Source organism: Tupaia chinensis, unplaced genomic scaffold (genome assembly GCF_000334495.1).
Source record: "Tupaia chinensis unplaced genomic scaffold, TupChi_1.0 Scaffold146907_1, whole genome shotgun sequence".
NCBI classification, from domain to species: domain Eukaryota; kingdom Metazoa; phylum Chordata; class Mammalia; order Scandentia; family Tupaiidae; genus Tupaia; species Tupaia belangeri.
This window is the reverse complement of record NW_006206760.1, coordinates 1920902-1931491: the sequence shown is the minus strand read 5'-3', so window position 1 is coordinate 1931491 and position 10590 is coordinate 1920902.

Sequence of the window (10590 nt, the reverse complement as noted above, 5' to 3'; positions counted from 1 at the left end):
TAGGTAGAGGGTAGGGAGGTAGGAAGGCAAGGGCAGGGAGGTAGGCAGATCTAGGTAGGCAGAGATCCGTGTGAGGAGTGGTAAAGGAAGACGAGCACAGGCTTCCTGTCAGCTATGCCACTTACTAAGGGACACGGGAAGACTTACTTCATTCCTTGGCCCTTTAGTCTCCTCATGATGCCACCTGCCTCACAGGAACCCTGAGAGAACTAGAGGTGACACACTAAAAACCTCGTGAGTGGAACCTGGTCCTCTAACTCCAAATCTCTATCATAGTTTCCACTTGACCAAGACTCCTCCTCAAACTTTTCCTTAATTCTAAGGGTCTACGCACAAAAGCAGCCATTACCCCCACTGATACCAGCGTGGCCTTTCCCTTCTCATTACTCACAGGCCAGCACTGAACCAGGGACTTAAGATGCAAAGTAGGTTTTCTTTCATGAGAAAATGTCCTCATGAAGCTACGTGGGAGACAAGTAACAAATAAGGAACTCAGGACAATAAAGCGCTGAGACAGGGCCAGTGACAAGACCACGACAGCATCAAGAGCACCTGACACGGAGAACCACAGGGGTCTGTTCACACAGGAAGCTACACTGGGTGCTGGCCCCATAGCACAGTGGTTAAGGGCTGTGCAGAGAAAGCCAGCAACTACATCGCCAGACAGGGCTCAAGTACAAGCTCCACAGCTTAAAAAAATACACTGGGCACACACACACATTAACAAATATATGTAGGGACCAGCAGTTAGCGTAATGGCTATGTCACTGAACTCCCACATAGCTGACCATGGTTCGAGTCCCGGATCTGGTGGCTTAAACTCACACCAGGCCCATGTGCGTGCGTACCCAAGATCCCAAGAGAATGGAGGAGAAGGGATTGCAGCATGGCCATCCCCCTGTGGTGTGATTTCTCGCTGTCTCTCAGTCTCTCTCTTTCTGGCGAGCACACACGTCCTATAGCAAAAATCTATCCAAAGGGAAAAAAAAGCCAGATTTATGCTACTTGAATAGATACAGAAATTAAGTTGAGGAGCCAGTAGGTGGCATACTGGTTAAGGCACTGGACTCCCACGTGGTCAACCGTGGTTCGAGTCCTGGACCAGCAGCTTGAAATTCACCCCGGATGCGGTTGTGTGCCCAAAATCCTGAAAGGATGGAGAAGGGATTGTGGCATGGCCTTCTTTCCTAAGGGTGATTTCTCTCTTCCTGTCTCTGTCTCTCTAGCAAGCACACAGAAAACAAACAAAAAAAAAAAAACTCCAAAAAAAAAAAAAGAAATTAAGTTCAAACCAAAAATAAACCTACTATATAATACAGTAAATACTGTATTTCTCCAGGCTACAATTATTTATTGCCATTAAATATTTTAATAGATTAGACATAAAGTCATGCAGGAAGAACTGAAGAAGATATTTGTTTTCTTAAATAATTATTTACTTATTTTATCATTATTTTCTACTTGCTATAGGGCACACGCAGTCGCCAGAAAGAGAGAAAGATATAGGAAGGTGAGAAAGCAAGCCACCAGGTACGAGACTCGATCTGAGGCTGACCATGTGAGAGTCCAGTACCTTAACCACCATGCCACCTGCTGGGCCCCAGAAGATTTTTTTTTTTTAAGAGATTTTTGCCTTAGGGTACGTGTGTGTGCTCACCAGAGAGAGACAGAGACCATGAGAGGCAAAGTGAGAAATCACCCCCAAGTAGGGGTGGCCACTCTGCAATCCCTCCTCCATTCTCCTCCTAGGATCTTGGGCACCCATGCACACACTTGAAAAGCAGGAAACAGTGGCACACGCCTAGAGTCCCAGCTACTTAGGTGGCTGAGGCAGGAGGGTCTCAAGCTGGCAGCCAGCATGGGCAACAGCAAGATCCTGTCTAAACAAACAAATAAAACTGGATCCAAACACCCTGTGAGAACTCACTCACACCCACTTAACCTCAGTACCACTAATATTACCCATTGATAACCGTTTAAATCTTGACTCTCCACTCCCAACGTTCTCTGAGCTCCATATCCATGTGGCCAACTAAATCCCTAACCAAGTTTGACTCCTGCTGGGAACTGTTCCTTTCCTTTTATTCCAACTCCCTGCCATTCAGCCAAGACAAATGCAAGCAATACCCTTCCTCCTCACCCTGCCTATTCATCCTACCTCTCTATCTCCCAAACTGTGTTCCTTCCCCCTAGTCCCACTGCCATCTCCCTGATCCAAGACTCCATTTATTTCTTTAACAAACAAATTATGTCTCCACGTTCATTTATCTTTAAAGATATGTGAATTTTTTTTTGAGAGGTTTTTGCTATAGGGCGCGTGCACTCGCCAGAAAGACAGAGAGAGACAGAGAGACAGAAAGCAAGAAATCACCCCCCAGGTGGGATGGCCACACCGCAATCCCCTCTCCTCCGTTCTCCTCTTGGGATCTTAGGTAAGCATGCAGACGTGCCCGGCGTGAGTTTAAGCCGCTTGGTCCGGGACATTCGAACCACGGTCGACTACATGGGAGTCCAGCAACATGGCCATTACACTAACTGCTGGTCCCAAGATATGTGAATTTTGTGCAAAATAAGTAAAAGATTGCCAAAATATTATATTTTGTCTCTAGTTCTCTATTTTGAGAGTAACAAAGAAATATAAGTATTTCTGGTTAATATTTTTAAATAGCCCACCAAATCCATGGCAGAAATTGACTATCATCATCACACTTCACAAAATCAGTCCAAATTCAAAAATTCTTCTTAAATTTTCTATAGACAGAGAGAGAAAGGGTCAGTAGGGGGTGAGAAAGCATCCCCCGCCCCCAGAGAGGATGGTCAGACTGTAATCCCCTCTCCTCCTGGCATGTTTTTCAAAGTCCAGGACTCAAAGCACACAGTTGGCCATATAGAATCCAGCTGCCACTGGCTGGCCCTACAAAAAATATTTTATCTTAAAAACAACTAAAATGCAAAACTCCATAGTTGTCTAAAATATATAACCTGTGGATGCACAGCAGGTGAAGAAAATCACTCACACACACATGCAAATTAAAGCATTTAACAATTACATTAAGGTCTTATACTTTGAAAGCAAAAAGCAATCTGTGGAAAGGCTTGCCCCTTAAGAGCAAAAAAAAGACAGGATGCCTGCTCCTACCATTTGTATTTGGTGTTGTAGAGGCTCTAGGGAAAAAAATCAGGCAAGAAAATTAAATAAAAGACACCTAAATTGGACAAAGTAAGACTATTTCTAATTACAGATGAAACCATATCATACAGAGAAAATATTAGGTAGTCAGAAAGGTCATGATACATTACTTTGTTTTTCTGAGCAAAAAATGCATCATGACTTCCCCGATGACCCAAAGTAATGAATCCACTAAAAAAGTATTAGAACTGACAACATCCACCCCCGGGGAGGGCGGTGATTTCTCACTTTCCCTCCTTCTCTGTTGCATAAACTCATTCTATAGCAAAACAAACTAAATATATATATATATATGTATTTTTAATTTTATTTAAAATATCACAAAAACGAATAAAATATTTAGGGATACATTTAACAAAAGAAGTGTAAAACCCGTATTATGAGAACACAAAATATTGTTTAAAGCAATTAAAGAAAGACCAGCTGGTGGTACAGGAGTAACGTTACACTCTGCGTCACTGGCCCAACATGAGAAGGTCCTGGGTTTGATTTCTCTGGTCTCCCTGTGCCCAGGATTTTTGCTGGGTAAGCCTGGGGTTATTTCACAGCATGAAGACCCTAATGGAAGTTGGTCCCTCCCTTCCTTCTCCCCTCACTCTCAACTTTCTCTCTCACACACAGAATAAAAAATAAAAAATGTAAAACCTCAATATAATAAATTAAAAGATACCCCATGCTCATGGATCAGAAGCCAGGATATTGTTAAGATCACAATTCTTCCCAAAATGATCTACAGATTCAACACATTCTCTGTGGAAACTCAGCCTGGTTTTTTGTTTGTTTGTTTGTTTGTTTTGCTGATTTTGGAAGAGTCAAAACAATCCTGAAGTCTTCTTTGTTCCATGGCTACCATCGTGAGGGACACAGTAGCTATCCACACCAGGAAGTTCATGACCAACCGACTACTTCAGAGGAAACAAGTGGTCACTGATGTCCTTCAGCCCGGGAAGGCAATAGTACCTAAGACAGAAATCCGGGAAAAACTAGCAAAGATGTACAAGACCACACCGGATGCCATTTTTGAGTTTGGGTTCAGAACACATTTTGGTGGTAGCAAGACAACTGGCTTTGGCATGATTTATGATTCTCTGGATTATGCAAAGAAAAAAATGAACCTAAGACCTGCAAGACATGGCCTGTATGAGAAAAAGACATCAAAAAAACAGCAAAAGGAATGCAAGAACAGAATGCAGAAAGTCAGGGGGCCCACAAAGGCCAATGTTGGTGCTGGCACAAAGTCAGAGGGAAAGATTCTGCAACGACTATCTGAAGTGATTGTGCAGTTATTTCATGAGAAAATTAATAAGCTTAAAATTTTCATATGGGGGGGGGGGAATCCTGAAAAAGAACAAAGCTGAAAGACTCACACTTTCTGATTTCAAAAACTACTAACAGGAGCCAGCAGGTGGCATGATGGTTAAGGCACTGCAATATCACGTGGCCAATGGCAGTTTGGACATAGCAGCTTGTAACTCACACCAAGCATGCATGCGTGTGTGTCCAAAATCCCAGAATGAAAATGGAGAAGGAACTGCAGCATGGCTATCCCCTCCAGGGGATGATTTTTCACTGTCTCTCTGGCAAGCACACACTCCCTATGGCAAAAACCTTAAAAAAAAAAAAAAAAATTGCCAAAAGGACATGCCAGGGACAGAGAAACAAGAGAATGGGAAAGAGGGACCAGCTGATGGTGTAAGGGTCACATCGCTGGACTCCCACGTGGTCGACCATGGTGCAAGTCCCAGACGTGGCAGCTTAAAACTCATGCCTAGTGCATGTGTGTGCATGCCCAAAATCCCAAGTGGAGAATAGAGGAGATGAGACTCCAGCAAGGCCATTCTCCCTGGGGGGAGGTGATTTCTCACTTTCTTTCTGTCTCTCAGGCAAGTGCACGCATCCTATAGTTTTAAAAAAAAAAAAAAAACTAAAAAAGAGGAGAGGGAGAAAGCACCCCCAAATGGGGCATGGTCATACTGTAGTGGAGAAGAAATGGAGAAGAGTCTCCATGTCTCCTTCCTGTTGGGATTCTGGGCATGCACACACATGTACCCAGTGTGTTTTCCAAGCACCAAGGGCTCAAATTGTAACTATTAACTATACGGTAAGTGCAATTCGGCTCCCTTAACCATCAGGCCACGGACCAGCCCCAGATTACAATATATTTGGGTTAGCCTGACAGCTCTTCAAAAATGCTCGACCCCTATCTTTCACCACTAACAAAAAACCAACTCAGAATGGATTATAGATCTAAATGCAAAGCAGCAAACTATAAAACTACTGGTGGGAAACACAGGATAAACACTTGAAGACTTAAGAGTAGGCAGATTTCTTAAATAAGACCCCTAGAGCTCAGGCAACAATTCCAAAAATAGACAAACAGGATTACATCAAGGTAAAATGGTTCTGCACAGCAAAGGAAAAAACAAATAAAGGGCCAACCCTCAGAATGGGAGAAAAATATTTGCAAACTTTCCTTCAGGTAAGTGACTGCTAACCAGAATATATAGACAACGCAGACTTAAGCAGCTCACATGTAAAAAAAAATAAACAGTCCAATTAAAAATGGGCAGCGGGAGACATAGTGGTTAAAATACGGAACTCCAACATGGCTAATCATGGTTCAAGTCCCAGAACTGGCAGCTGGAAAAATCACACCAGGCATGTATGCATGCGTGCCCAAAATCCCAAGAGGAAAATGGAGAAGGGACTGAAGCATGGTCATCCCCTGGAGCAGGAGGTGGGGAGGTATTTCTCACTTTCCCGCTCGCTCGTGCTCTCTCTGGTGAGCACATGTGCCCTATAACAAAAACCTCAAAAAAAAAAAAAAGGGGGGGGTGTGGGTGGTGGTAGGAGGAGCTGGACAACTCTAAAGGAAGAACTAAATATAGCCAAAGAAAAAAAGGACATGAAAAATTGTTCAATGTCTCTTATCAAAAGTAAAATCCAAATGAAAACCACAATGAGATATCACTTAACCCAACACAGAATGCCTGAGAAAAAAAAAAAAAAAAAAAAAAGGCAAGTGCTGGCAAGGCTGTGATGAAAAGTGACCCCTCCTACGTGGTTGATGGGAATGTAAGTTAGGACAGCCTCTGTTACAAACAATATGGAGGTTGATGGAAAACCTAAAATAGAAGCACCATGTGACTCAGTAATCTCACTCTTTGGTATTTCCCCAAAGGGTAGGAAAACAGTGGGGAAGACACTTGCACATCCATATTCTTTGCATTATTCACTATTGCTAGGACAAGGAATTCATCTAAGTCCCCAGAAGTGGATGACTGGACTGAAAAACTATGGCCACACAGGCTGCAGGATACGACTCAACCTAAAGAACAGCGAGACTACGTTATGTGATACACTACACAGTGATCCACTATGTTATTTGTGGATGAATATACAAGATTTTTAATGCTAAATAAGCCAAACTCTGAAAGACAAATATGGCATAACTCCACTTAAAATATACTGAATGTTTGCACTTTATGACATAAATTGAAAAATATGAAGATATAATAGTAGGGAGGGCAAGTGTAGGTTATCATGACTGTATGGGAGGGGAAAGATACTGGGGGAAAAGGTGGGAGTGGCTCAGGGAAAAAGCATTTAATAGACACAAGAATGCAAGCTTCTTCAGGACCAGCAAATGACATTATGGTTATGTCACTGGACTCGCACGTAGTCAACCATGGTTCAAGTCCTGGACCCAGAGACATACACTTCGTGCCACGTGTGTGTGCATGCATGCCCAAAATCCCAAGAGAAAAACGGAGGAAAAAGAATTAGTATGGCCATCCTCCCTGGGGGGTGATTTCTCGCTTTCTATCTCCCTGTCTTTTTGGCAAGTGCACGCACCCTACAGCAAGAACCTTTTTTTTTTTTTTTTGAGAGAGATTTTCCATTGGGCGCGTGCACTCGCCAGACAGAGAGAGAAAGAGAGATAGAAAGCGAGAAATCACCCACAATCACCCCCCAGGGGGGATGGTCACGCCGCAATCCCTTCTCCTCCATTCTCCTGTGGGACCCTGGGCCACGCCCGCCCACGCCCCCGGCATGAGTTCTAAGCCAGCGGGTCCGGGACGCGAACCGCGGTCGACTACGTGGGAGTCCAGCGACATAGCCATTATGCTAACTGCTGGTTCCCAGCAAGAACCTTTCTTTAAAAAAAAAAAAAAGTTAAGGTACTTTATTGAAAATTATGTATATGATAATATCCTTGATTTTATTATCACAAAATGAATGCTTGCTTTGAAAAGTCATACTGTAGGCTGGAAAGGTGTACAACAAATAAATGTAAGTGAAAAATAAAAAATAGGGGCCGAGAGGCCAGCTGATGGCATAATGGTTAAGGGTGCTGGACTTCCACAGGGTCAACCGCAGTTCGAGTCCCAGACCTGGCGGCTTGTTCTCTCACTTTCTCCCTGTCTCTCTCCCCGTCTGTCCCTCTCTGGTCAAATTAAACTAAACAAATAAAGTTTAAATAATTCTTTTGAAAGGCGGGGAGGGAGGCAGGTGGCATGGTGAGTAAGGCACTGGACTTCCACACAGCTGACCGCGGTTTGAGTCCAAGACCTCACGGCTTGCTTTCTCACTTTTTTTTTTTCTCTCTCTCTTTTTCTCACTGGTCAAGTTAAAAGTAATAATAGTAACAGACAAAATATCTTTAATGAAATGAAAGAAAAAATATATATTTTTAAATGTAGCTTAAGAGCAAGAGTTGTTGGGACCAGCAGTTAGCTTAATGGCTATGTCGCTGGACTCCCAAAAAGTCGACAGCGGTTCGCGTCCTGGCACCAGGGGCTTAAACTCAAGCCAGGCGAGTGTGCGTGCGTGCCTAAGATCACAAGAGGAGAACGGAGGAGAAGGGATTGCAGCGTGGCCATCCCCCCTGGGGGGTGATTTCTCGTTTTCTGTCTCTCTGTCTCTCTGGCGAGCGCACACACCCTATAGCGAAACCTCTCCCAAAAAAAAGAAAAAGAAAAAAGAGCAAGAGTTGTTAACCTTTCATCTATGGCTGGTATTTGGCAGATAGGTAAATCCCCTAAAATGGTTGTATGTGCCTATATGCATCTCAGGACAGAAAATCTGCATAGTACTAATCACATTTATCAAAACTGTAACCCAAACAAAGGTAAGAACAAAATTACCATATGACAGGTATTCAATTTGTTGAATAGAATTTAGCTAGAGTTTCGCTAAATTTTGTACTATAAACTTAAGTGTTACACACCAACATAACCCAAAATTCTTAAGTACTTTACAGAATGTTTGCCCAATCACAAACAGAAAAACTGATCAATTTGACCTGTTTCTTTTTTTGAGAAAATAAACCTATTTTTCATCTGTAACATGAACTGGAATCTTAAAGAAATAAAAGAACCGGCATTAAAAGTATTTGAAGGGGGGCCTGCAGGTGGCATGTGTTTAAGGCACTGGATTCCCACAAAGCTGACCACAGTTCAAATCCTGGATCTGGAGGCATTAAAAATACTCCAGGCGCATGTGTGTGAGTGACCCAAATCCCAAGAGGAGACTGGAAGAGAGGATGCTGGAGGAGAGGACTGCCACATTGCCATGCTCCAGGGGACGTGGGGATTTCTCACTTTCCCTCTCTGTCTCTCTGCTGTGAGCACACACACCCTATAGCGTAAACCTTTAAAAAAGAAAAAAGGGTATGTGAATGACCCAAAGTGGACCATACAAGCTGTGTTCACCGTAACTGACAACACAACACTGGAGGCATCTACAAAGCCCACCTGAAATCTATGGAACTTCTCAGAGTCCTTTCTCAGCAAACAGACTACTGGTATCGTGCAGTTGTAAAATGTCTGCGACGTCCCAGGCACCAAAATGGAAGCTTTACATGTATTATCCTGATTAATCCTCAGTCATTTAATGCAGCTATTAACTTCTCCCCTTGCAAGGGTAAGGAAACAGTGGCTTAATGAGATTAAAGATAAGCTACTTACTTGCTCAAAATCACATAACTATATATTACATTAAACTATACTAATAACTATAAACTATTCATATAAAAATTAAACTAAAATATTGCCCCGTTCTTCACTTTCAAGACTCCAAACCTCAACAGTTTCCACATTATGGTGTCTGGGAGGCAGTATAATTTAACAGTCAGAAACACCTAGGTTCTGAGACCAGCAGTTAGTGTAATGGCTATGTCACTGGACTCCCACGTAGTCGACCGCGGTTCGCGTCCCAGACCCAGTGGCTTAAAATTCACGCCAAGCGCCTGTGCGTACGTGCCCAAGATCCCAAGAGGAGAATGGAGGAGAAGGGATTGCAGCATGGCCATCCCCCCTGGGGGGGTGATTTCTTGCTTTCTGTCTCTCTGGCAAGCGCACGCGTCCTATAGCGAAAACCTCTCAAAAAAAAAAAGAAACCAGAAAAAAGAAAAGAAACACCTAAGTTGTATGATAATTCTGGTTCAACTGTCTACTAATTGTACGATTGTCTGAACTCTGAAAGGCATCTTCGCCATATGTAAAACTTAGTTGCTATGGCTGAGATGAAAAAAGGTATGTAAGACACTTAACTCACATATTGGCCTGAAGATGTTTGGTACAGGGAGGCTATTAGCATTATTAAACAGGAAGGCTGCAATGTTTCCCAGTTAGGCATAAACAACCCCCCCCCCAATGGTGGGATTCTCACACGGTGAAGAACAACTGAAGACATTATATCTAACAATTTAGGTATCTTCTGACTTAATGGAACAAATTGTTTATTATTTTGTTTTTGAAAAGTTTTTTTGCTATAGGGCATATGCGCTCACCAGAAAGAGAGAAAATGAGAAATCATCCCCCGGAGGGATGGCACACAGCAATCCCTTCTCCATTCTCCTCTCCCAAACAAAGGCACGCTCGCACACGCATCTGGCGGGAGTTTAAGCCACCGGGTTTGGGATTTGAACCGCAGTTGACTACATGGGAGTCCAGTGACATAGCCATTCCACCAACCGCTGGTCCTATGGAATACTTTAAGTTGCCCTTTAAAAATACTTTCAAGTGGGACCAGCAGTTAGTGTAATGGCTATGCCGCTGAACTCCCATGTAGCCGATCATGGTTCGTGTCCCAGACCCAGTGCCTTGAACTCATGCCAGGTGTCTGTGTGTGCGTGCCCAAGATCCCAGGAGGAGAATGGAGAAGGGACCGTGGTGTGGCCGTCCCCCCTAGGGGGTGATTTCTCACTTTCGGTATCTCTGTCTCGTTCTGGCAAGTGCATGCGGCCCATAGCAAAAACTTTTCAAAAACAAAAACAAACAAACAAATACTTCAAGCTATGGGGTCAACAGGTGGTTCAGTGGTTAAGGCACTGAACTCCCACAAGGCGGTATGTGGGTCAAGTCCCATTGCAGTGGCTTGAAATTCACGCGGGGGGG